The sequence below is a fragment of the Bos taurus genome, chromosome 18 (genome assembly GCF_002263795.3).
Source record: "Bos taurus isolate L1 Dominette 01449 registration number 42190680 breed Hereford chromosome 18, ARS-UCD2.0, whole genome shotgun sequence".
In the NCBI taxonomy this organism is placed as follows: domain Eukaryota; kingdom Metazoa; phylum Chordata; class Mammalia; order Artiodactyla; family Bovidae; genus Bos; species Bos taurus.
In genome coordinates, this window is record NC_037345.1 from 54,528,205 (window position 1) to 54,541,186 (window position 12,982).

Here is a 12,982-nt window from a genome sequence, read left to right on the forward strand (position 1 = left end):
AACGAAATAATGCCATTTGCAGCACCGTGGGTGGATCTAGAGAGTATCATATAAAAAAGTGAAGTAAATCAAACAAAGACGAATACCATATGATATCACTTTCATGTGGAATCTAAAATATGACGCAATGAACTTGTGAACCTATCTGTGAAACAGAAAAAGACTCATGGACATAGAGAAAGACTTGTGGTTGCCAAGGGGAGGGGAGTGGGAGAGGGAAGGCTTGGGAGTTTGGGGTTAGCAGATGCAAACTATCATATATAGGCTGGATAAACAACAAGGTCCTGCTGTATAGCACAGGGAACGCTATTCAATATCCTGAGATAACTCATAATGTAAAAACAGTATAAAAAGAATGTATAAATGACAGAACCATTTTGCTATATAGCAGAAACTAACATTGTGAATCAACTTACTCTTCAGTAAAAAGAAGAAATCCTTTAAGACTGTAATGACATTCTCCTGAAAAGAAGAAGCTGCCGTTAAAATCTATTGAATGAGTTACGACTGCGTGCGGGGAGTGAGGGGGAGGGTGGGCAGGAAGGAGGGTGGGGGATTTAGGAATGTGTTCCAGGTTATCTCAGCTTCCTCTACTTAAAATTCTTTAGGGGTGGATTTTTGTCTTGTTTTTTTTCTTTCAAACATGAGAAGTGTCCAGACTTCACAAGATGGGTTTTCTGAGCACAAGCAGGGCCAGCCCAGCCTGGCAGATGGGTCCATGCTCTGTCTCGCCACATCCGTTTGGGACACAAGGCTCCAGGATTCCAAAGTGCAACTTTTTCAATGAAGGAAACAAAATCTAAGTGTGTCCTATGTCTGCAGCCACCCAGGCACCCGTTTTTCCTAACAGGAAAATCCAGGCTCACAAATACCATCCCTTCCTTACCTAAGTCCTTGTAGTTTCTCCAAGTGGAGTCCAGAAAAGAAGAAACGACGTAAAAAAAAATAATTTGCCATCTTTGCACAGGTGACATGGGTGGCTTCTTCTCTCATTTCCACCAGAACTCTCACCTCATTTCAACAAGATCATAGTCCCTCTGAAATTCACGCCATTGTTCTTAATTTCAGTGATAAAAGTGGTTCTCAGCTAATACGTGGCCTCAGTTCCAAAGCTGTTATTCTTTGGCCATGTCATTCTTTTCTTCTTAAAATGTTAACATCATATCCCTGGAAAAGGTATGTTTTGTTATTATTAGTAGCGAGCTGTGAGCTGGATTTGGAATAAGTTTCAAAGGAAAACTTGAAACTTATTTCAAGATAAGAGAGAATTTTGGATTTCCTTTGTCTTTCAATGAACACAAAAATAGTCATCGAGGATGCCCACATGTTTATCCTAGCGTTCAGCCTCTCCTCTGTATCAGCTAGCTACAGCTGTGTAAGAAATCATCTTGAAATTTAGTAGCTTAAAAGAACAACTTTTTATATATATATATGTTATCTGGGTCATCTGGACAGTTCTGCTAATCTGGGCCAGGCTTCACTGACCTTGGCTGGGCTCATTCATGAATCTGCCATCATCTTCTGGCAGGTTAACCAGAGGCTGGCTGGTTTCAAATGACTTCAACTAGGATGACTCACTTCTTCTTTACCTTTCCCTCACATCCCTCCAGCAAGCTAGCCTAGGCATGTTCTCACAGCAAGGAGAGAGAAGAGAAATACTCAGAGCCTCTTAAGGCTTAATCTGCAATCTACTGATGAAAACAAGTTGTATGTTTCAGTTCAGGGGATAGGGAAAAAACTCTGTCTCTTGATGGGAGGAGCTGCAAAAGCACACGGCAAAGGGCCTGGATACAGGAGGGAGGAAGAAGGGCAGCCTCAAAGTAGAGAAGAGTTTGCTGTTGTTGTTCAGTCAGTCATATCTGACTGTGACCCCATGGACTGCAGCATGCCAGGCTTTCCCATCCTTCACTGTACTTTGCTCAAACTCATGTGCGCTGAGTCAGTGAGGCCATCCAATCATTTCATCCTCTGTCACCTTCTTCTCCTCCTGCCCTCAATCTTTCCCAGCATCACGGTCTTTTCCAAGGAGTCAGTTCTATGCATCAAGTGGCCAAAGTATTAGAGTTTCAGCATCAGTCCTTCCAATGAATATTCAGGGTTGATTTCCTTGAGGATTGACTGGCTTGATCTCCTTGCTGTCCAAGGGACTCTTAAGAGTCTTCTTTAGCACCACAGTTCAAAAGCATCAGTTCTTCAGTGCTCAGCCTTCTTTATGGTTCAACACTCACATCTCTTTGTGACCCCATGGATGGCAGCATGCCAGGCTTCCCTGTCTTTCACTGTCTCCTGGAGTTTGTTCAAATTCAGTTCACTGGGTCGGTGATGCCACCTCAACATCTCATCTCATCTCAGGATGCCATCTTATCCTCTGCCACCCACTTCTTTTGCCTTCAGTCTTTCCCAGCATCAAAGAAGAGTGGTCCCTTCCTATTTCTGCTTTTTTCCCATTAGTGAAAGTCTGATTCCCGTTGTCCAGTTGCTTCATATGCCCCACGTTCCTGTTTTCTGATTTTAATCTTCACTTCTTTCTGTGGGTCCCTTTGATCTCTTTCAGGGCTGCTTTATCTCAAGTCCCCAGCCCCACCTCCACCCATTATCACTGATGACGCCCCTCTTACTTTAGGATCGGGCTGATTCCTGCTTCCCTGCCTCTTGTTTATTTCTCCCATCTCCTGTGAGGAAGTGTTTCTTCTCCAGTAGTCCACCCCTCCCACTTTCTTAGCCCACCTCCCAGGCGGTCACCCTTCTGGCTCCCTGTGGGTCAGTCCTCCTGTCTCTAGAAGCTTCCACCCTGGTCCAGGTGTCACCATTATCTCTTGTCTTAGACTCACAAGAACCATATGTATGGGGGTGGTGAGTGGTTGGGCTTCCCCCATGGCTCAGTGGTAAAGAATCCACCTGCAATGTAAGAGTCATGGCAGATGCAGGTTCCATCCCCAGGTTGGGAAGATCCTCTGGAGGAGGGGATGGCAAACCACTATAGTCTTCTTGCCTAGAGAATCCCATGGACAGAGGAGCTTGGTGGACTACAGTCCACGGGGTCACAAAGGGTCAGACACAACTAAAGAGACTTAGCAGGCAGCACGGTGAGCAGTAGTGTCTGGGTATTAATCTTGGTTCTGCTGTGAACTAGCTGGGTGACCGAAGGGGACTGACTTTACCTCTCTGTGCCTCAGTTTCCTTCTGCTGTAGACTGAAAGTTTATGTTCCTCCTTCGTCCCACAGATCTATATCTTGAAACCTAATCTCCAGTGTGATGTTATACAGAGACAGGGCCTTTGGGAAGTGATTAAGTCATGACAGTGGGGGTTCTCATGAATAAAATAAATTCCCTTAGAAAAGAGACCCCTTGGGTCCCCTTACTCCTTCTGCCCTGTGGGCACGTGGCAGGAAGGTGGCTGTTTGTGAGCCAGGGAGCAGGACTTCACCAGCCACTGAGTCAGCCAGCACCTTGATCTTGGATTTCCCAGCCTCCAAAACTATAAGGAAAAAAAAGAGTCTGTTGTTTATAAGTTACCTGGTCTGTGGTCTTCTGTTACATCATCCTACACAGACTTAAGACTCGTCTTCTATGATACCTTGCTCACTTCTGTGACTTTCCTGGTGGTCCAGTGGTTAAAAAAAACTCCTTGCTGCCACTGCAGGGGGCGCAGGTTTGATCCCTGATCTGGGAAATGAGATCCTGCATGCAGCATGACCGAAAAAAAAAAAAAAAAAAGAATGACTCACTTCTATAGTGATAAAACTATCTGCTTACATGGGTGTTTGTTGTAAGGATCTGAAAAGCAACCTTGTCTGAAGAGCTGCAGCACTTGGCGCTGCTCTGGTCCTGGAAATTGACAGGGCTGAATGGCCATGACGGGATGGGGGTGGGGGACTGACTCCACCTGATGTGCTGGGTCTGTGCTTGGTACACCGCCGGCCCTCCCAGGGAGCCTAGGGCTTAGTTCCATTTTCCCCATGAGACAACTGAGGCTCAGACCGCCTCAGGGTCACAGTTGCCCAAGGTCAAGGTTACCGAATGACTGAGAAAGATTTGAACTGAGATCCATCTGATGCCTGAATTTCTGTCTCTGACTGTGAGCACCAGCTTCTCCCTTGTCTCCCCAGTCAGCCAACGGGAGGCAAAGAAGGGGTAAGGCTGATCAAATGCCTTCCTTCCTAAGATTTTTCAGTGACATGACTCAGTCCATTGCACAATCCAGGATGGGACCCTGTACTGGGGGAAAACATAGCTATAAAGGACGTTATTGAAGTGAGGCGAGAGATTTGAATTTGTGGATTAAACAATTGTACTGTTGTATCAGTGTTACATTTCCTGATGTTGATGACTGTCCTGGGGCTTTTGAAGAGAATGTCTTTGTTCTGTAGCTCCATGCTGAAGTATTTATAGGGACCAAGGGACAGGATGTTTGCCACTGACTCTCAAATACTCAGAAAAGAGATAAAACACATGTGGCCAAATATTATTGACTGACAAACCTAGGAAAGAGGAGTTCTTTTTACTCTTCTTGCTTGTCTTCCGTTGTTTGATCTTATATCTGGTGAAAAACAAATCAGCAAAACAAACCATTCATCCCGCTCCCAGCAGATACCCAAGAGATAGGAAAATCTATGTCCATACAAACCCTTATACACCAAGGTTCAAAGCAGAATTATTCACAGCAGCCGAAAGCAGAAACAACCTAAATATCTGTCCACTGATGAATGGATAAACCAACGGTCAAGTGAAAGTCGCTCAGTTGTGTCCGACTCTTTGTGACCCCATGGACTATACAGTCCATTCTCCAGGCCAGAATTCTGGAGTAAATAGTCTTTCCCTTCTCCAGCGGATCTTCCTGACCCAGGGATCAAACCCAGGTCCTCCCGCATTGCAGGCGGATTCTTTACCAGCTGAGCCAGCAGGGAAGCCCAAGAATACTGGAGTGGGTAGCCTATCCCTTCTCCAGCTGATCTTTCTGACCCAGAAATCAAAGCCGGGTCTCCTGTATTACAGGTGGATTCTTTACTAGCTGAGCTACCAGGGAAGCCCTAAACCAAAGGTGGTATATGCCAATAGTGGAATTTTTTTTTTAATTGAAATAAAGTTGATTTACAATGTTGTGTTAGTTTCAGGTATACAGCAGGGATTTAGTTATATGTGTGTGTATATATATATGGGCTTCCCAAGTGGTGCTAATGGTAAAGAACCTGCCTGCCAATGCAGGAGACATAAGAGACACAGATTCGACCCCTGGGTCAGGAAGATCCCCTGGAGGAGGGCGTGGCAACCCACTCGAGTACTCTTGCAGGGAGAATCACATGGACAGAGGAGCCTGGCAGGCTACAGTCCATAGGGTTGCAAAGAATCGGACATGACTGAAGTGACTTAGCACACATGCACATATATATATGTATGTATTCTTTCCATTATAGTTTATTATACGATATTTAATATAGTTCTCTGGGCCACACAGTAGGCCTTTGTTGTTTATCTATTTTATATATAGTATAAAATTAGCATTATTGTATCTGCTAATCCCAAACTCCTAATTTATCCCTCCCTGTCTTTTCCCTTTGGGGAACGATGAGTTTGTTTTCTATGTCTGTGTATCTGTTTTGTAAATAAGGTCCTTTGTATCATATACTTTACACTCCACATATAAGTGATGTCATATGACATTTGTCTCTGACTTACTCCACTTAGTATAATAATCTCTAGGTCCAACTATATTACTGCAAATGTCATTATTTAATTCTTTTTATAGCTAAGTATTATTCCACTGTGGGTTTCCCAGGTGGCTCAGTAGTAAAGTTTCCGCCTGCTAATGCAGGAGAGGCAGGAGACATGAGTTCAATTCCTGGATCAGGAACATCCTCTGGAGAAGGAAATGGCAACCCACTCCAGTATTCTTGCCTGTGAAATCCCATGGACAAAGAAGCCTGGCTAGCTATAGTCCATGAGGTTACAGAGTTGGACACAAGTGAGTGCCTGAGCGTGCACACACTGTTTCATTGTATATATGTACCACGTCTTCTTTATCTATTCATCTTTGGATGGACACTTAGGTTGCTTGTCAATAGTGATGCTATGAACATGAGGGTACATGTATCTTTTCAAATTAGAGTTTTTTTCCAGATATAGGCCCAGGAGTGGGATTGCTGGATCATAAGGGAACTCTATTTTTAGTTTTTGTGGTTGTTTTTTTTTTTTTAGTTTTTTGAAGAACCTCCATACTGTTCTCCATAGTGGCTGCACCAATTTATATTCCCACCAACAGTGTGTATGTGAGGGGATTTCTCTGTCTCCACACCCTCTCCAGCATTTATTATTTGTAGACTTTTAATGATGGCCATTCTAACCAGCGTGAGGTGATACCTCCATGTAGGCTTGATTTGCATTTCTCTGATAATGTGTAGTGATGTTGAACATCTCTTCATGTGCTTGTTGGCCATCTGTATCTTCTTTGGAGAAATGCTATGTAGGTCTTCTGTCTATTTTTTGATAGGTTTGTTTTTTTGTTTTCAAGTTGTATGAGCCGTTCGTATATTTTGGAAGTTAAGCCCTTCTCAGTTGCATCATTTCTGAATATTTTCTCCCAATCCGTGTTGTTGTTTAGTTGCTAAGTCACGCCCAGCTCTTTTTTGACCCCTTGGACCATAATAGCTCAGCAGGCTCCTCTGTCCATAGGATTTTCCAGGCAAGAATACTGAAGTAGGTTGCAGTTTCCTTCTCCACCCAATCCAGAGGTTGTCTTTTTATTTTGTTTACGGTTTCCTTTGTTGTACAAAAGCTTGTAAGTTTGATTAGGTCCCATTTGTTTATTTTTGCTTTTATTTCTATTACCTTGGGAGACCCTACAGTGGAATATTATTCAGCCATAGTAAATAATGAAATTCTGATTCACGCTACAGCATAGGTGAACTTTGAAAACATTGTGCTCGGAATTCCCTAGTGGTCCAGTGGTTAGGACTCTGCACTCTGATTGCCAAGGTTCCAGGTTCAATCCCTGGTCAGGGAACTAAGTTCCCATAAGCCATGAGGCAGAGCTAAAAAAATAAAAAGAAAACATTATGCAAAGTGAAAGAAGCCAGACACAGAGGCCATATATGATAGGATTTCATTTATACGAGAGGTCCAGAATGGACAAATTGGTAGAGACAGAAAACAGACTAGTGGTTGCCTAGGGTTGGTGAGGAGGGTGGGGGATAGGAAGGGACTGCTAATGATATAGGGTTTCTTGTTGGAATGATGGAAATGTTCTGGAACTAGATAGTGGTGACGGTAGCACAAGCCTGTGAATGAATATACAATAAACCAGGGAGCAGCTTCCCTGGTGGTCCAGTGGTTAAGAATCTGCCTTGCAAAGCAGGAGACATCGGTTCCATCCCTTGTTGGGGAAGATCCCACATGCCTTGGGGCAGCAAAACCCTTGTGCCACAGCTACTGAGCCTGCACTCTGGAGCCCATGTGCTTCGACTGCTGAAGCCCAGTGCCCTAGAGTTGGTGCTCTGAAAGTAAAGAAGCTACTGCAGTGATAAGCCTGAGCGCTGCGACTAGAGAGTAACCCCTGCTTGCTGCAAGAGAAAAGCCCTTGAAGCAACGAAGACCTGGTGCAGCCAAACACAAATAAATAATTTTTTTAAAGTTCTTATAAAAAAAACACCTTGGAATGGATCCCTTTAAACAAGTGAGTTTTATGGTATGTGAATTGCATAGCAATTACAAGTAATAATGACAATGACAACAAACCCATCAGGGACTGTGTATGACCTTTGAGATCAAACTCGAAACCTCTAAGGTCACCCAGTCCCTCAGCCTCACACAGCTGAGCTGTCAAGATGCCAGCAGCCTGACCAGCCTTCTTTCCCTGTTTCTGCCACCTCTGGGCCTTTGCACCTGTTGCTCCCCTCCACCCTTGTCTAACTCCATTTATCTTGCAAGTCTTAGCTTACAATGGGCTCCCTTCAGGAAGGTGTCCCTTAATCTCCAGAGTGCAGGTCACCGGGTTCCCGAACTAGCATTAGGGATGATTTCCAGGTGATTTATTTTAATGCATGTTGGGGAAAAAGTAACTGGACTTCATGAATTTTGTAGCTTGGTGTGAGCCTAAGGTAGCCCCAGGGAAACCCATCAAAGGAAGAAAAAAGACTAGATTGAAAGGACAAATTTTTAACAATTTATTTTACTGAAGTAGAGTTGGTTTAGCAATACTAATTTCTACTGTACAGCACAGTGATTCAGTGATACGTGTATAGACATTATTTTTGTAAGAGTTTTTAAAAATAATTTTATTTCTTACTTTTTGGCTGTGTTGGGTCGTGGTTGCTGCCAGGGCTTTTCTCTCGTTATAGAGAGCAGGGGCTACTCTCCAGTTGCAGTGCGTGGGCTCCAGGGCGCGCGGGCTTCAGTAATTGTGGTTCCCTGGCTTTGGAACACAGGCTCAACAGTCGTGGGCCCAGCACATGGGCCCAGCTGCCGCGAGGTATGCAGGACCCTCCCAGATCAGGGATGAAACCTGTGTCTTCTGCATTGGCAGGTGGACTCTTCACACCCCCAGGGACGCTCCTAGACATTCTTTTTCAAGTCCTTTTTCACATTCATTTCCATTATGCTTTGTCGTAGGATACTGCACATACTTTCCCGTGCTATACAGGAGAACCTTGTTTATAACAGAACAGATCTTTAAGATACAAACAACAGAGGCACTATTCTGCAAAAACTGTGAAATAGCCCCTCGGGAATAATCGAAGTGGGGAACCCCCTGGGGGCTGGGTTCACTCCACCTGGCCTCCCATAGCAGCCATCAGACTAACACCTGTCAGGCTGGGAAATGGTTTGTTTCACACCGGTGTCCCCCGAAGCGGTTTGAGTCCCATGAAGGCAGGGCGGGGCCTGTCTCCTCCCCACTGTATCCCAGCATTACCGATGCAGGGCGGGGCTCAGGGTAGCTGCTCAGAGAGGGTGTGCTGAATGAATGCAGGCCAGGTAATTCTGGACTGTGGACTTTCACCCAAGGGCACTGAGGAGCCCTAGGAGGGTTTCCATCAGGGGGGTGTCAAGGTTGATCTGTGCTTTAGGAATTCCAGGCTCCTGGGACTTTCCCTGGTGGTCCAGTGGCTAAGACTCCCAGCTCCCAATGCAGGGACCTGGGTTTGATCCCTGGTTAGGGAACTAGATTCCCATGTGTCCCAACTAAGATCTGGTGCAGCCAAATAAATAAATATTAAAAAAAAAAAAAAGAAAGAAATTCTAGGCTCCCTTTCTACTCTAGACTCACACTCCTCCCCATCCAGCCTCTTCTATCAGACCCCTCTTTATCCTTCTCCTCCTCCAGGAAGCCTTCCTGAACTATAGGCTGTGTGGTGGAGTGCCTGCTCTGGGCTTCCCCCATACCAGCTCTGTCTACCCTGGGGGTGGCTCTGTATCCTCCAGAGACCTGTGAGATCTCCACGAGGTCCACCCTAGGCTCTCAGGAGCCTCCTTAGAGCAGGGACCTTGACTGGGTCTCACTCCACTGCCGTCTCCCCAGATCTCCCTCCAGTCTTTCTCTCTACCAGTCCTTCTCTCTACCAGTCCCTCCCTAACTGTTTTTGGACATTGCCATGTGTATTTTTTAATTTAATTTTTATTTTATATTGGGATGTAGCTGATTTACAATGTTGTGTTCATTTCAGGTGTACAGCAAAGTGGTTCAGTTCAGATCAGATCAGATCGGTCGCTCAGTCGTGTCCGACTCCTTGCAACCCCATGAATCGCAGCACGCCAGGCCTCCCTGTCCATCACCAACTCCCGGAGTTCACTCAGACTCACGTCCATCGAGTCAGTGATGCCATCCAGCCATCTCATCCTCTGTCGTCCCCTTCTCCTCCTGCCCCCAATCCCTCCCAGCATCAGAGTCTTTTCCAATGAGTCAACTCTTGGCATGAGGTGGCCAAAGTACTGGAGTTTCAGCTTTAGCATCAGTCCTTCCAAAGAAATCCCAGGGCTGATCTCCTTCAGAATGGACTGGTTGGATCTCCTTGCAGTCCAAGGGACTCTCAAGAGTCTTCTCCAACACCACAGTTCAAAAGCATCAATTCTTCGGCGCTCAGCTTTCTTCACAGTCCAACTCTCACATCCATACATGACCACAGGAAAAACCATAGCCTTGACTAGATGGACCTTTGTTGGCAAAGTAATGTCTCTGCTTTTGAATATGCTATCTAGGTTGGTCATAACTTTCCTTCCAAGGAGTAAGCGTCTTTTAATTTCATGGCTGCAGTCACCATCTGCAGTGATTTTGGAGCCCAGAAAAATAAAGTCTGGCACTGTTTCCACCTTTTCCCCATCTATTTCCCATGAAGTGATGGGACCGGATACCATGATCTTCGTTTTCTGAATGTTGAGCTTTAAGCCAACTTTTTCACTCTCCACTTTCACTTTCATCAAGAGGCTTTTTAGTTCCTCTTCACTTTCTGCCATAAGGGTGGTGTCATCTGCATATCTGAGGTTATTGATATTTCTCCCGGTAATCTTGATTCCAGCTTGTGTTTCTTCCAGTCCAGCGTTTCTCATGATGTACTCTGCATATAAGTTAAATAAACAGGGTGACAATATACAGCCTTGACGAACTCCTTTTCCTATTTGGAACCAGTCTGTTGTTCCATGTCCAGTTCTAACTGTTGCTTCCTGACCTGCATACAAATTTCTCAAGAGTTTTATATATATACATATATCCCTCCATTTTCCGATTCTTTAGGTTGGGTTTCCCAGGTGGTGCAAGTGGTAAACAAGCTGCCTGCCCATCAGGAGACATAAGAGATGGGGGTCCAGATCCCTGGGTCGGGAAGATGCCCTGGAGAAGGAAATGGTAACCCACTCCAGTACTCTTGCCTGGGAAATCCAATGGATAGAGGAGCCTGGTGGGCTACAGTCCATGGGTTCGCAAAGAGTAGGACACGACTGGAGCCACTGAGCATGCATATAAGTTATTACAGAATATTTTTATGTTTTTAAAAAATTATTTAACTTTGGCTGTGCTGAGTCTTCATTGCTGCAAGAGTTTTTCTGTCGTTGAGGAGAGCAGACGTTACTCCCTAGTTGTGCACGGGTTTCTCATTGGGGTGGCTTCTCTTGCTGCTGAGCGTGGGCTACAGGATCGAGAGCTCAGTAGTTGTGGCTCCCGGGCTCCAGAGCACAGGCTCAATAGTTGTGGCTCAGGGGCATGCAGGATCTTCCCGGATCAGGGGTCGAACCCATGTCTCCTGCATTGGCAGGTAGATTTCTTACCACTGAGCAACTAGGGAACCACTCATGTGTATTATTTTTTAAATCACGTGTGCTTAACACCTCTGCTTTCTCATCATCCAAAAAAATTTTAAATTTGTGTATTATGAAATTGATCGTTGTCACCATTTAAAATGTATAATTCCGTGGCATTAAGTACATTCACAATGTTGTACCATCACCACTATCTTTTTTTTTTTGACTCTGCTGGGTCTTAAGTTGTGACATGTGGGATCTAGTTCCTGGATCAAACCCAAATCCCCTGCATTGGAAGCATGGAGTCTTAACCATTGGACTACCAGGGAAGTTCCCCCTAACCCCAAAAGGAAACTCTGTGCCCATGTAGCTGTCACTCACCATTCGCCCTCCCCACATCCCCTGACCTCTGCTCATCTGTTTTCTGTCTCTGTGGATTTGCCTCTTCTGGACAGTTCATAAAAATGGGCTCATCCAATATGCGATCTTTCAGATCTAGCTTCTTCCACTCAGCCTTGTTTCCAAGGTTCTGTGTTGCAGCATGGACCCATTCTCTTTTACGGGGCTGAATAATTTCCCATTGGGTATACCACATTTTGTTGATTCCTTCGTCCGTTGATGGACATTTCGGTTGTTTTCACCTCTGTGAAAACAGCAGTGACTACAGCTGCTGGGAACATTCATGTACAAATTACGGTTTTCAACTATTCTGGGTATACACATAGGCGTGACCCTGTAGTAATTCCAGGTGCAGCTGATGGAGGAAACAGCAAACTGTCGTCCATACTGGTGGCCCCATTTTACCCACTTCCCATTCCCCCACATCCTTCCTTTCATTTGGTATTGTCCGTTTTTTGGATTATAGCCCTTCTGATGACGGTGAAGGGGCACCTCATTGTGGTTTTGACTTACATTTCTCTAATGACTAATAGCTTCCCAGATGACGCAGCGGTAAAGAACCCGCCTGCCAATGCAGGAGATGCAGGAGACATGGGTTCAACCCCTAAGTTGGGAAGATCCCCTGGAGTAGGAAATGGAAACCCACTCCAGTATTCTTGACTAGAAAATTCCATGGACAGAGGAGCCTGGTGGGCTACAGCCCATGGGGCCACAAAGAGTCGGACATGACTGAGCATACACATGATAACTAATAATTTTGAGTATCTTTTTGTGTGCTTCTTGGGCATTATCTTTTGCAAACTGACCTTAGATCCTACCACCTCTCTAAAGCTATTTTCCCTGTATTCACCAGTCCACTGGCTTCTCTCTCTCTCTCTCTCTCTCTCTGTTAAAGGCCCCCCCGCCCCACTTTATTTCTTTATTTTTTGGCTGCACCACCCATGGCATATAGGATCTTAGTTCCCCAACCAGGGAATCGAACCTGTGCCTCCTGCATTGAGAATGTAGTTTTAACCACTGGACTGCCAGGGAAGTCCCTTGGTTTTAACTTAAAAAAAAAAATATTCATGGTTTATTACATGATAACTCGGGTTCCCTTGTGGCTCGGCTGGTAAAGAATCCGCCTGCAATGTGGGAAATCTGAGTTCGATCCCTGGATTGGGAAGATCCCCTGGAGAAGGGAAAGGCTACCCACTCCAGTATTCTGGCCTGGAGAATTCCACAGACTGTATAGTCCATGGGGTCACAAAGAGTCGGACATGACTGAATGACTTTCACTTCACTTCACTTCATTGAATATAATTTCCTGTGCTATACAGTGGGAACTTACTGCTTTGCCACAGGCTTAATTCCTATTTT

At 45.1% G+C, this 12,982-nt stretch overlaps 1 non-coding gene across 1 annotated transcript; it reads left to right on the forward strand.

The window, feature by feature from the left end:
• The first annotated feature begins 6,928 nt into the window (after positions 1 to 6,928).
• On the forward strand, positions 6,929 to 7,001 carry TRNAQ-CUG (transfer RNA glutamine (anticodon CUG)). The gene has a single exon. It is a non-coding gene; the product is annotated as a tRNA-Gln (tRNA).
• The last annotated feature ends 5,981 nt before the right edge of the window (positions 7,002 to 12,982 follow it).